A 15,623-nucleotide genomic window follows, 5' to 3' on the forward strand; every position below is an offset into this window, starting at 1 on the left:
AGAAATATGCGACCTGTTTAAGGAGCCAGATATTATAACAGTTATTAAAATTGGTCGATTGCAGTGGGCTGGACGATACTAGACCCGCTAAAAGAGCCTTTACAGCCAATCCTGGAGGAAGCAGATCCAAAGGAAGACCGAGAAGCAGATGGGAGGATAATGTATACGAGGATGCCAACTTTATTGGTGCACGAATGTGGACAGTAAAGGCAAGAAGTAGAGGCGGCTGGAATAAAATACTGAGGAAGGCTAGGACTCTCAATGGGTTGTTGAGCCAATGATGATGATGATGAAACTGTAAGAACTCTGTAGCCATTAAAGATAAATACTTCAAATTTGCATGGCATGATGAAGACATTGCCTACGAACGAGTGATTTGGAGAGATGGAATTTTGTTTTCTGTTAATTTACAATTTTTATGATTTTTCTAATATATAATTATAAAAAAATATTTTTAAAATAGCTTTTTTATTTTTTAAATAAATAAAATATTACTTTTTTTTTAATTTCCTCACTCAAAATTGTTGAACAATGAATTAGCTTTCTTTTAAATCCTGAAACAACTCTGTAAGTCCAAGCAGAGTGAAGCTTATCCGTTTTAAGTGATCACCTGCATTTTACGGTATGTTATATCCTGAGGGGAACTGGGTGGTCAGAAATTTAAAATTCAAGTTTGAAATGACATATATAGGACCATAGGTGGAGTTATGGTGGGGGCACTGCCCCCCCCCCAAACTTGTCTGAACTCTTATTTTTTTTTTTTTATTAATGTTAGAAAATATTGCATTCAAAAGATTTTTCTTGATTTTGTTTCTGATTAAGTTTCTCTACTTAAATTGACGAATTAAGTCTTCAGATCATGTGTCTGGACTATAATATTTATTTTAAATTTCTGAATGTATAAGAATTTCTATACATCATTTGAGGAATAGAAGCATTGTAATGTTTCTCTGTAACAGCCTATACTCATGTGTTAGAAGTCTGCAGGTGTTCAGGACGCCACTTGGAGAAATATGAATAACATACTGCACAACAATGCAGAAAAAAAGAAAAATGATTCCAGTATAATGTGTAAATAAACTTAAAGACGAGATTACATAAAATAATTAGAGTTTATATTTCATGATATCTTACTTTTTGAAATAAACAGATAAATTAAATGTAAAACTGTCTGTATATTTTGTTACAATTTTACTTTCAATATATTATTGTGAATATGTTATAAAAATACCGAACAACGCACAACAAACACGGAATTGTCATTCTGTACTGTCAATACACCATTATTATGATTGCCAGCTGTGCGAGAGATTTCGAGGCAATGAGTTTGCGAGACATTCGTTCATTCTTTGTCAGTGTACAAAAATCTAAAAATGGGTTAACTAGTGTTAAAAATGCTCCATTTGCAACATAAGTAATCACTACCACTACCAGCACCACTACTGATGCTAATGCTAGTGTAACCAGTACTGTGTGATGATCAACCTATTGCTAGTGCTAGTCAGTGAAATAGATATTTCTGATCTTGGCAATCTTATTAGTGGCACTTCCAGACCAGCTGTCTCGGAGTTTCCCCAAAGTGAATATGCTGGTATTGAGAGAAGTTTTACAACTTCATGGTACAGTAAATCTGAATGGCTAGAGTACAGTGTGGAGAAAGATGCTGTATTTTGTTTTCCTTGCAGACAGTTTTCGAGTTCTGGTAAAGAATGTGTATTTACCAAAAAGGGCACTCACAATTGCAAGAAAATATCAGAAAAACTTAGTAAACACGCGATAAGTTCATCTCATTTGTTTTCAGTTACTAAATGGACTAATATGGAACATTGTAAAGAATCAATAATCACACAGATTTTCAGTTCACACAAGGATCTGATTAACACAAATCGACAGTATTTATTTAAGATAATTGACATACTGTTGTACTTAGCAAAGCAGGGCTTAGGTATAAGAGGACATAATGATGGTGAAGAATCGTGCAGTAAAGGAACTTTTCTGGAGTTATGTGAAATGTTTTCGAAACACGAACATTTCAAAAGTAAATTCAGTTGTTATTATAATCTGACCAGTGGAACTGTACGGAACGAATTCTTAGAGATATGTTATAATGAAACAGTGACAAAAATTGTTGAAGAAATTAATGATGCAGGGTTTTATGCTAAGTCTCATAAGTAGGCTATATGTGCTAGATAGCTAAGGGATCTGCTGTAAAGGAAAACTTATTAGGAATGGGAGATGTTTCAATTTCATACTGGTAGTGCACATAATTTCAGTCATATGTTAAGAATTTGGGGATCATAGCATTAATGATTGGGCAATCTTATGGCGGGTGTTAATAGTGGATTGCAGGCTGTAGTTCGTGAAAACCTCAAGTACATTATGCAACTTACATACACTGTATGGCTCACAAATTAAATCTTGTTATAGTTTCTACTTGCTTGTTATGGATTTAATATAATGAGTCATTATATGAATTTTTCTCTCATCCCGATACACATGTGCAATTTGTGGATATTCAGAAAAAGCTTAAAATAAATAAGCATGAAATCAACAAACTCAGTGATACTCGCTGGGCTCGTAGAGCTACAGCTTTGATTTCCATTTAAGCAACATATCCTGCAATAGTAAGGGTGCTAAAGAATACATCTAGTAACTTAAGACACCCAAGATGTTCAATTGCTAAAGAACTGCTACAAAATATTCAATCCTTAGATTTCCTTGTGTTTCTGATATTTTAGAACATCATTTTTCAAATACAAATGTTGTAAGTAGATGACTACAGCATCTCGATTCATGTATTGGTTCCTGCAATCTGGCAGTTCAAGGGGCTATTGGAAATTTGGAGTCAAGTAGGAATGAAAAGATGTGGTTGGAGATGTGGGAAGAAGTAATAGAATATTGTAACAATAATAATTTACAACATATTCCTAAAGATATTTTGAAAGAGAATGACACATTTACAGAGCAAGAAAGATGTAAATACAGACTAAAACCACCTCGTACAATTTAAAAAAAAATTTGATGGCTATGTTGTTAGTGAAACTGTGGGGCAAAGATACAGGAAGGGCTGACAGCGCAGCAACACAGAGTGTTTGTACTTGACATGCTATTAGCAGAAATAAGATTTTCAGATGGAGGTATTATATTAGCAATGTCATGTGAAGAATTTTTGAGATTGAGATATTGAGAAGGAGCAAGATATTTTATTGATCATTCATTATTCAGTGCCACAAACAAATAAGAGAATGTTAGAAGCTGATATAGACATTGCTAGGAATGTGGTAAGCACTAAACTCAAAGAGGACACTTTGCAATTAATAATAAGTGAACTTCTGGATAAAATAACAGCTGATGTTCTTCCAAATGTTAATCTTCTGATCAAAATAGCATTAACGCTGCCTTAAAACAGCGAAAAATGCGAAAGGACTTTCTCAACAATGCGCAGAATAATCAAATGGCTTCGGTCAACAATGACACAGGATCGATTGTCAAACTTATTGGTTCTGTATTCGGAAAGTGATATTGTTAATGTTATGTTTTATTTAACGACGCTCGCAACTGCAGAGGTTATATCAGCATCGCCGGATGTGCCAGAATTTTGTCCCGCATGCCAGTAAATCTACTGACATGAGCCTGTCGCATTTAAGCACACTTAAATGGCATCGACCTGGCCCGGGATCGAACCCGCAACCTTGGGCATAGAAGGCCAGCGCTATACCAACTCGCCAACCAGGTCGACTGGAAAGTGATATTGTTCAGTGCCTAGACTGTGATGTGAATGTTGATAAATACATGCAAAACGGAAACAGAAAATTCACACTGCAGTAATTCAGTGAATTTCTCAACACAAAACAGTTTCTGATTTATTTGTTTATTTATTTATTTATTTATTTATTTATTTATCTATTTATGTCCATAACAGGGCAAAGCCCCAATTACAATAGACAGTAAAGATAAAAAAAACAAAGAATTGCATATAACACGAAAAAAGAGGTAAAACAGATACAAGTGTAAATACAAATTAAAAATGGAAAAGAGAAGAAGAAAAAAAAAAACAAATAGATACCACCCAAATAAAAGACACAGATACAGGTATAAATGAAAAACACCAAATAAAAAAAAATAAAAAAGAGCCAAGTACAGACATCACAGCCAAAATGCAAAATATAAGTAGTAAATGATGAGTAGTGACATAGTGTTTTTCCTTGCGTTACTCCTCATTCGTGAAGAGCCACTTGTATTGTATTGTATTGTATTTATTTATTCCCTGTACAATCTATTACAGATTACAGGTTCGTCATGACTATTGTATGTATAATTCCTAGTGATAGTGTTTATTGAAATACATGAACTAGTGTACTAATAACTGCAGAGGTGGCAAGATATGGAGGCAACAGTATGGCAGATTACTTTCTTCGGGAAGGTAAGCTTCATATAAAAAAGTTCCTGTTAGCACTGTTACGTAGTTTTGTTGATGTATGCATGTGTTTGTGTACGAGAGAGAAAAAGAGGGAGATTGTTTTGAGTTATTTCCTATTATAATTTGTAGTAGACCTACAGTTCAAGCCTTTGGGGGCTGTCACACTGTATCGATCGAACGACTGTGATCAACAGACCTCAGAAATATACAGAGGGTGGTGACAGCAGTCACACAGCAATCAACAACGAGCGTCTAAGATCGACTGGTTGGTGAAAACAAATGTGTTCATTTTTCAAGCGACAGTCGATGCAAGATGGCAGATGAGTTGACGAAACTGACAAATTAATCTGCCTTGTCGGGGAAAACGAAGTGCTATTCAATCCAAGGCTCCCTGGATATCGCAACAGAGAAATCATAGACTTTGTGTGGAATGGAATCGCCTCAAGAATGGGACAAAACGTGGTAAGTAACTATATGAATATTCTTCTCCAATAATAGTAACTGGTAACTATTTTGTAAACGTGTTAATGTTAGGAATACATTATGAAATGTTGTTATCCAAGATTGACTGATTAAAACAATGTTATATTAATATAAGAATAGTAATTATACTCGTGACATAATCAAAAGCAATGCCATACACTTAACCTCTATCACTCAGTCAACACATTTAATGGAAAACTCGGTTTTCTTTATTCACAAAGAGAATGTGAACAATTGCATTACATTTTCGTCACAGAACGTAATTCTTTGTTTCAGCAAAGACTTGTGTCAAGAAATAGTAAATTTTGAGGGCCGGGTATAGAAGTAGAAGAGGTAGTGTGCTCCCCTCAGGCTCTGGAGCATCGAAAGTAAAGAAGTGAGCATACTTTGATGTCCTCAATTTTTTGGAGCCATTTCTTGCTGGAAGAAGGTAAAATATTTTTCTTTTCTTCTATAGGTCTAAGCCTGTAAGAAATGTAGATAAATATCCACAACCCAATAGGTTGTTAGCTTCAGCTAGTTTTATTATTAATTTATGTTAGGTTATGTTTAGTGTAGTTTATGAATAATTTAAGTTAGGTTATGTTCTTTTCATTTTCCTAACATACTAGATTAAACTGGATCTCTACCGCAATTCAGATGTATTTGGCTAGTGAAAAAAAAAAAAATTAGAAAGATTGTATAAACAAGGCATATTATATCAGATATCATTATTCTTTCCAGTTCGTTTACAAACACCCCTACTCAAAATTCTCCTCAAATTTCTACATCAGCTCTCAAATGTAGGATCTAATAGTGGAGAATTTTTAGTGAACAGCAAGAAGCCAATAAGTACCACACACAAACTTGTTCATTATTATCATAATGATTTTTAATTTTCTTTCAAAACACGAATCTTACTTTCAGTATTAATACAGTGGTGTAATACAAAGACTTATTAAATGTTAAAGGAATGCATACTGTACCATATTGATAAAATTTATGTTGCATACTAATATAATGAGTTTGTTTGATATACTCATTTAAGGTGGCTGGATCAATGTAATGAACAAGACCGAGCTGATTTTTTTCCTTTCACAATATTAGCGAAGTTGCACTTTAATTTATTGTTCACTACACTTATTGTACTCCACAGAACTTACTTAGCACTGAAGCTTTAAGACGTAAAGCAACTCAAGATTTACACAAATTTTTTGGCGAGATGAGCTGAGCCCGAGGATTCATCATAGATTATATGAAGTTTGCTCTAAGGTTGGCAAAAAAAAAAAAATAATAACTCGAAAGGGGGGGGGGGATAAAAACCAACCAGGCAATCAGTCCAAGCCCGAGCGCAACTCGATGGGGGGGGGGGTAAAAACCAACCTGGTAATCCGTACAAACCCGAGCGCAACTCGAAGAGGGGGGGATAAAAAACAACCAGGTAATCAGTCCAAGCCCGAGCGCAACTCAAAGGGGGGGGGGATAAAAACCAACCAGGTAATCAGTCCAAGCCCGGACGCAACTCGAAGGGGGGGGGATAAAAACCAACCAGGTAATCAGTCCAAGCCCGAACGCAACTCGAAGGGGGGAATACTAACCAACCAGATAATCAGTCCAAGCCCGAGCGCAACTCGAAGAGGGGGGGATAAAAAACAACCAGGTAATCAGTCCAAGCCCGAGCGCAACTCAAAGGGGGGGGGATAAAAACCAACCAGGTAATCAGTCCAAGCCCGGACGCAACCCGAAGGGGGGGGGGATAAAAACCAACCAGGTAATCAGTGCAAGCCCGAACGCAACACGAAGGGGGGAATACTAACCAACCAGATAATCAGTCCAAGCCCGAGCGCAACTCGAAGGGGGGGGATAAAAACCAACCAGGTAATCAGTCCAAGCCCGAGCGCAACTAGAAGAGGGGGGGATAAAAACCAACCAGGTAATCAGTCCAAGCCCGAGCGCAACTCGAAGGGGGGTGATAAAAACCAACCAGGTAATCAGTCCAAGCCCGAGCGCAACTCGAAGGGGGGTGATAAAAACCAACCAGGTAATCAGTCCAAGCCCGAGCGCAACTCGAAGGGGAGGATAAAAACCAACCAGGCAATCAGTCCAAGCCCGAGCGCAACTCGAAGGGGGGGATAAAAACCAACCAGGTAATCAGTCCAAGCCCGAGCGCAACTCGAAGGGGGGATAAAAACCAACCAGGTAATCAGACCAAGCCCGAGCGCAACTCGAAGGGGGGGATAAAAACCAACCAGGTAATCAGTCCAAGCCCCAGCGCAACTCTAAGGGGGGGGGATAAAAACCAACCATGTAATCAGTCCAAGCCCGAGTGCAACTCGAAGGGGGGGGATAAAAACCAACCAGGTAATCAGGCCAAGCCCGAGCGCAACTCGAAGGGGGGAGATAAAAACCAAGCAGGTAATCAGACCAAGCCCGAGCGCAAATCGAAGGGGGGGATAAAAACCAACCAGGTAATCAGACCAAGCCCGAGCGCAACTCGAAGGGGGGGATAAAAACCAACCAGGTAATCATACCAAGCCCGAGCGCAACTAGAAGGGGGGATAAAAACCAACCAGGTAATCAGTGCAAGCCCGAGCGCAACTCGAATGGGGGGGATAAAAACCAACCAGGTAATCAGTCCAAGCCCGAGCGCAACTCGAAGGAAGGGATAAAAACCAACCAGGTAATTAGTCCAAGCCCGAGCGCAACTCGAAGAGGGGATAAAAACCAACCAGGTAATCAGTCGAAGCCCGAGCGCAACTCGAAGAGGGGATAAAATCCAACCAGGTAATCAGTCCAAGCCCGAGCGCAACTCGAAGGGGGGGATAAAAACCAACCAGGTAATCAGTCCAAGCCCCAGCGCAACTCTAAGGGGGGGGGGATAAAAACCAACCATGTAATCAGTCCAAGCCCGAGTGCAACTCGAAGGGGGGGGGGATAAAAACCAACCAGGTAATCAGTCGAAGCCCGAGCGCAACTCGAAGGGGGGGGATAAAAACCAAGCAGGTAATCAGACCAAGCCCGAGCGCAAATCGAAGGGGGGGATAAAAACCAACCAGGTAATCAGACCAAGCCCGAGCGCAACTCGAAGGGGGGGATAAAAACCAACCAGGTAATCATACCAAGCCCGAGCGCAACTAGAAGGGGGGATAAAAACCAACCAGGTAATCAGTGCAAGCCCGAGCGCAACTCGAATGGGGGGGATAAAAACCAACCAGCTGATCAGTCCAAGCCCGAGCGCAACTCGAAGGGGGGTATAAAAACGAACCAGGTGATCAGTCCAAGCCCGAGCGCAACTCGAAGGGGGGGGGGGATAAAAACCAACCAGGCAATCAGTCCAAGCCCGAGTGCAACTCGAAGGGGGGGATAAAAACCAACCAGGTAATCAGTCCAAGCCCGAGCGCAACTCGAAGGGGGGGGATAAAAACCAACCAGGTAATCAGTCCAAGCACGAGCGCAACTCGAAGGGGGGGGATAAAAACCAATCAGGTGATCAGTCCAAACCCGAGCGCAACTCGATGGGGGGGGGAGCAAAAACCAACCAAGTAATCAGACCAAGCCCGAGTGCAACTCGAAGGGGGGGGGGATAAAAACCAACCAGGTAATCAGTCCAAGCCCCAGCGCAACTCGAGGGGGGGGGGGATAAAAACCAAACAGGCAATCAGACCAAGCCCGAGCGCAACTCCAGATCAGGAGACAAGCGAGACTATCGACTGAGCTAGAGTGTGGGCTTAATAAAAGTATACAATACATAACAAACAGATTAATTCGATTTACATGCAGATAAAATTCATCACTTGAGTTACAAACAAATATACAATGCAGTGGTATGCAATGCACTACACAAATGCCTTACTATTAAATATTTTATCCATAACTGGTATCAAAACTGGTCTTAATTTCATTGCTCTTAGCAACCTAAACTACGGCTTGTTTACAGCACTGAATTAAAAACTTTTTCACGTTAGCAACCATAAAATCCATACATTCATTCATTTATAACTTGTTCACAAACAACACATGACAAAGAAAAGGCGTGCAATTTAAAATTGAATTAAGATACCAGTAATGAATAAAATATTGCATAGCACACGAGAGTGAACAGATTTTATGCACCGTGGAAATTATCGCCCAAGGCATAAAATCCAATTTTACACTCTTATACTATAAATTGCTATTAAATCAATGAAGGAAACATGCGTTAACCTAACTTATGCTAAACTCTCCAAATAAATTAAGTAATTACAATCTTATTATCATATTCCATATGCAATTCCTTACCTTATTAAATATGATTTGTCAGGCATAATATTCAAACAATATCTGATATATTTGCTCCAAAATGGTAAATGTTCAATTTAAAAATGGTTAAGGGTCTTAAAACTCTACCGCTTGTCTATTGCCCTTGTGTAACATAGTCTCTGTTGAAATATTCTTTAAATCTGTCTCTAATTTCTCGTAAGCAACGACTTGAGGCATTTACATTTGTTTCTGTGTTGCTCTGTATCTCACTGGTTAGGTTCACAAAGGCAAAAGTTTATCACACACTTCCCCATCTCTGTCCAATATGTTATCTAGAACACGGGTAGCCTTTTTATTATTTTGTCTACATTCTCAGGTTTAACTGATATAGATGTATGAAAAATTCTAAATTTGGAAGCCAATAGCCCAAAGGCACACTCTACACTGCTTCTTGCATGTGACAATCGAAAGTTGAATATTCTCTTGTCAGGAGTGAGGCCCAGCCTTGGATACGATTTCATTAGATTAGGCAGTAATCTAAATGCCTCGTCGGCCACTATCACATGAGGCGTAGTTAGTCCTCCAGTGTGCAGTGGCTTATCATCTGGAAAGCCTATCTGTTTATTAATTATTTTCTGCCCAAATGCAGAACTTGCAAATACCCCACCATCACTGTTCCTCCCAAATGATCCAACGTCAATGACAATGAAACGTAGATCTGCAGACACAAGTGCCAAGAGGATAATGGATGTATACATCTTGTAGTTAAAATATAAAGATCCACTTTTGCATCCTCACATGCTTCCCATCTAATGCACCCACACAATTAGGAAACTCTTTCTTTGTTTCAAATTTGTGTGCAATGGTAGCCCAGTCTTCTTCATTTGGGAATGCCAAGAATTCCGGCTACAGTGATGAATAGATGGCATCACATATTTCAGGGATAAATCCACTGATAGTATTATGAGCCATCCTAAATCTGTACGATGCAGACATGTAAGTCACCAGTAGCCAGGAACCTTTAAAATAAATACGTTCATTGTTAATTGTGGTGCATTAAAAGTGAGGAATTAACATTAAGATACATTGATAAGAGATGTGTTCATGTACCGGTACTTAATTGGGTCAGTTAAGTTTTAAGCAATGCAGAATATTCTCTTGATTCTGTTCTCTGGTCCAGGTGAATGTATTTGAATACCGAATACTTGTATTAAGTCGAATTTTAGCTTGAATAGAATGAAGGTAAGTCTTCTCTTGAATTTGTACTGCTAACTGTTTACTAATTGAATCATGAATTGCAGAGTAAATTTTTAGGAGATACAAAAAACTGATTATCTTCAAAAGCGTTTAGTATTTTGAAGTGATTATTTTTTATTAAAGCATAATAATAACTTCTAGTGTATGACATACATGAACTTCAATTTTTTTCTTCACTATTTTCTGGTAAAAAATGTGAATTGCCTGAACATGTGGGTTTTCAGCAATTCACGACCAATAACACTCATTTTATTTCTTAAAAACAATTTTTAGGTGAAGAAGACAAAGAAGGCCATTTTTTTAAATTACCGGTATAAAATATATATATATATAAGCCAAGACATTGAAAAAAGTACACAAACATACTAAATTGTGTCGATACATACTTACTTATGGCTTTTAAGGAACCCAGAGGTTCATTGCCACCCCTCACATAAGCCCAACATCGGTCCCTATCCTGAACAAGATTAATCCAGTCCCTACCATCATATCCCACCTCCCTCAAATCCATTTTAATATTATCCTCCCATCTACATCACGGCCTCCCCGAAGGTCTTATTCCCTCATGCCTCCCAACTAACACTAACAAATTGTGTGAATAGCACATGTAATTCTTCAAATTCCTGTAAACCTATAAAAAAGAAAGAAAAGCAAACTAACTTTTTATTAATTACCGGTACTAAAAAAATTCATGTACTAAACTGGCGGCCTTACTGCAATGCACTGTGACTTATTGCCACTGTGAAATGCACACAGAGCACTGGACGTGTGGGGTCAAAGCCTTCTTTAGTTACAAGCTGGGGCATGGGTAGGTTTGGCAACACAGAGTGGAGTGGAGTGGATTTTAGAGTGATATTGTGTTTGCTCATTGCTTTCGTTATACATAACGCGTATTTTTTCAATATTACTTCATGCACAAAGGTAAGATCAAGATTCAGAGTAGTGATGTAAATTATTACGGGTTCGAAAATAGTGTTTTATTGCAATCAATTAGCTATACTTCAGAATACGGTGTAAGTAGGCTACTTACATACAAAGGCTGCCACTTAAAATAATTACAAAAAAACATGTAAATAAAATAAATAAATAAAAAAGATATTCCTTGCACCGAAAATAATAAAATCAATAATGCAATAAAGACGTAAGTTCCTACGCAGTATTCTTAAGTTCCATTCAGTTAACAAATTTGTAGCTAGCAAATTGACAATGTTTTGCGACTTAATGGTGTTTCATCTGTGAAAGGTTTAGGATATATTTTAATATTATCTTATGCGATTATCTATCGTGTTTTTCTACAAATATTTCAGATGCCTAGAAAGTGCTGTGTGCCTATGTGTCGTAGCAACTACAATACCAAAACAGATGGTTATGTCACTACATTTAGATTTCCTGTTGATCCTGAACAAAGGCAGAATGGGTTAGAAATATAAAAAGAGGCAATTGGGAACCCCAGAAAGATTCTGTAGTATGCATAAAACATTGTTCAAATGACAGTTTTTCTAAAGGTGATACATTGTGTGATTCCAAAGGAAATGTTCTTTTTGTACCTCCTAACAGAAAATAGGTATTTGCAAAGAAACTCAGCTGAGCGACTTTATTGATACACAGCAGGCGAGATCCTACAACTCTCCCTTGAACAACATTTCTGCCTGACTATAAACCACAAGTAAGACTATAAAAATGCAGTTTATAAAATATTTAATGTCTACAAGAATCGTCAATCACTTTCTGTCATTATTAATAACAGTAAAAATTGTCAAAGACTGCAGCCATATTATTTTCATTTACTGTCTTGCTTTTATCGCCAGCCACTTATAATTTAAAAAAAAATAAAAACATACTTGTTTTTTTATTGATGGTACAAGGGAAAATAAATAAATACTTAAAGAAATGTTACTTGTACCAAAAATAAATAAAATAATGACGTACTTTCGCAATACCCTATTCAAATCAATTAACCATTATGTGGCTAGTAAATTGACAATGTTTTGCCGCTTAATGTTGTTTCACCTCTGACATGAAAGGTGTAGGATATCATATGCATTTTAATTTCATGTGATTATGTTGTGCTTTTCTATAAATATTTCAGATGTCCAGGAAGCCAGTTTTAGTTTGAACCTGGCCAGTCACCATAACAATACTGTTATCCTAAATTATTTGTTAGATGAATGTAGAGTATCCAACGCCCACTGAACGAATATTTCACTTTTATCACTGCCAATGTTGCGCTATAATTGTATATGCAAGGTAGGCTATAACAAAAACCTAAACTAACCAAACCTAACCTGTCAAAGAAGCTACAAGTTATACTAAATATGTGTAAAATTGGCCTATGTCTCTATAGTGGGCGGGACATAAGTAACATTGACCGTTGGTTCTCGTCTGCTATATCAATAAAGTTACGCCGTTGGTTTTCAAAGTCATTGTAAACAACTGTTTTGTGATCCCATAAATGTTGCAGTTTTGTTGAAGATTCGGAATGCCTGCTATACGTCAGAACTATCTATAATTTGTAGATGCATATAATCACATTTTGCCGAACCAACAATTCGACTAGAATTCTGATACACACAAACCACAAATAAGAATATAAAAATGTGGTTATACAATATTTAATAGAATAGTCAATTAGCCTACTTTGTCATCCATAACCGTAAAAATTCCCAAAGACTGCAACCATTTTATTTTCATTTATTGTCTTGTTTTTTATCACCAACACGCATTTAGTTTATATTACATCAACAATTAACTTTTGGTACGACCGTAAACATAATTCCATCGACACATACTTATATTGTAACATTAATTTACATTGAAAATCGGCATTAGCACAAACACGTGTACTGTACGGTCGGCCTCTGGGTGACAGTTTACAGTGTTGCCGACGTATGGCCCCGGCTTATAACTAAAGAAGGCTCTGGTGGGGTTCCTGCACTCCTCAAAGGCCTATGTATGAATATTACAACTATATGAATAACTGAAAACTATCATTTGTTGGCTTTCTGCAGTTCACGATTCAATTTATAACAAAGAATAAATGCACCGTGTATTAAAATATAGAAAACCGAAGGTGTTTATAAAGTAATTCGTCCTGGGCAATTTATTTTAATGCAATAAGGATAGACTTAAGTTATTTCTTAAATTTTCTGTGGAACAAATAACAGCGACCATGAGTATTTCTATTACTTAAAGCAAAACCGTCAAGAGTACATGGACACATCTCATATCAATTTATCAATATTAGTGTAAATAAATATGTCCATTGTTAATTATTGTGCATTAACAGTTGCGGTAGTTATTAATACTAATGAACTGTTATATATTTCGTTGCTGTATTATTTCAAAATACTATTCCATATATCAAACTGCACTCAATGTATATAAGGTTATTTAGGTCTTTGATAGGTTAGAGTGTAGTTTAGGTTAGTTTAATTTAGTCTTAATTTGTCCGAATTTATTTACAACATACGTCATACAGCCTAATGCTACGAAATTTATTACTAACTTATTACTTTCCACAAAATGGCATGAATACTTTTCGTTATGTCAATACTGAATGTCACTTTCAAACCTCCAATTAAAAAGCATTTAAATGCTTACCTCAAAGTTACAGTCAGTCAGCCTTTCTTCAAAACTTATGCTTCTCCTGAAATTTGTATGCCCAACATCTATTAGTGGCCTCATTTCTCTATTATTTCCTTGTATGTATTAATGGACAAACGATAATAATATTTAAACTTTTCTTCGTCATCCCACAACGAAGGTACAAGCTGGTGGAACTCTCCCAAGCTCTCACGTATATTTCTCTTGTCCACTGCGATCGCCTACTTCTTTATTTTCTCTTCAATTCAAATATTCATGTATGAAAACATTTAAACAATATCTTCTCCTGAGCTGTGGCTATTCATTTTCCGCTTCACAATATGATTATTCTACTGTTTGTTTACGTTTGAACCGTTGCTTAGCAACGGTTTGAACGATCTCTCTCGATCGATATTCAATGTGACATGGAAAACAAATTCAGTCGATACCTCTACATGGCAGTCGATTGCACTTTGTCGATCGATGCTCTATAATATATCTTCGAACATAATGTAATTAACTACAACGTCATTGTATATGACAGGGAGGGGTAATACATTTCGCATCAATTTTTTGTTTATCTCAATATTTGTTATCTGGAATTCAGTATGTGGTACTTTAAGCAAAATAATAATTAATTAATTATTAATTTGAAATTTTCGGTAGGTATTTTACTTGAAAATGGGGACTTTTTTCGTAGAATTTGGAGACTTTCAGCATTATCGTGTTGGCAGCAGCGGTAGTGCAAATTATAATATGAATATGAATCAAATAAACGGAAATAAATGAATTTAATTTTATACAATGAATCGACCGGCAGTAATTCGGAAATTAGAGACACTGTTGTTAATCGGATAGCAGTAGGAGAAATTATACAGCGCCCCGCTAATGCATTGAAGGAAATAGAAAACAGGCAAGTTTTTTTTTTAACTTTGCAGGTTATGTTGTTTTAAGGATATTATAATTACAATGTATATAGTTTACCAAAGGTTGCACTAAAGTATATCCTTGCTACTACATTATACTTTTGAATTTCAGTAAGAAGCCTACTAGTGGGTTACTTTATGACGCTGTATCAACATCTCAGGTTATTTAGCGTCTGAATGAAATGAAGGTGATAATGCCGATGAAATGAGGGGCGCGCTTCCGAACAGGGGCAGTGGCATTTCCCCTAAGGTTAGAGTCCATTTAGGTGTGTGTGTATTAATTGAAAAAAAAAAAAATGTCACATAAACATGCGTCCTATTTTCAATATTTTCTAGCCCCTTATTTTTTTATTAATATACAAACACCTAAACTGAGGTCTAACCTTAGTGGAAATGCCGCAGCCCTGTTTGGAAGCGCGCCCGTTAGTTTTGAGTAAATGCAAGATAAACGTATCAAAGTCGTATGAAAACTCCGAATTACCAAGTATCATTAGCCTACCTATGATCCCTGCAGACTTTGCGCTTGAACTTAGAGATACGACAGTTCAGTTGTTTGATAGAGGATTAAATAAAGATTACAGAACTACCTGTAACTGAAAATTCAATTTTTGAGAGATAACGGCAGTATTATTCTAGGGATGCGATTTGCTCCTATTGGGTTGAGGAGAAAAAACCTCGACCAGATAACTTGCCTCGACCGGGATTCGAACCGGGCCACCTGATTTCGCGGTCAGATG

General features: G+C 37.2%; 1 long non-coding RNA gene across 2 annotated transcripts in view; it reads right to left on the minus strand.

The window, feature by feature from the left end:
- The window catches only part of LOC138692827 (uncharacterized), a 46,978-nt gene extending 32,681 nt beyond the window's left edge, over window positions 1-14,297 (minus strand). Inside the window, exon 1 of one of the 2 annotated variants that reach the window (XR_011330142.1) lies at window positions 13,979-14,297. This is a non-coding gene — a long non-coding RNA (uncharacterized lncRNA). Of the gene's footprint in view, window positions 1-9,160; window positions 10,137-13,978 lie in introns of those variants that run through there. The other variant, XR_011330141.1, reaches the window with a different exon arrangement.
- Between the last annotated feature and the right edge of the window lie 1,326 nt (window positions 14,298-15,623).

This window comes from Periplaneta americana, chromosome 17, assembly GCF_040183065.1.
Source record: "Periplaneta americana isolate PAMFEO1 chromosome 17, P.americana_PAMFEO1_priV1, whole genome shotgun sequence".
Lineage (NCBI taxonomy): Eukaryota > Metazoa > Arthropoda > Insecta > Blattodea > Blattidae > Periplaneta > Periplaneta americana.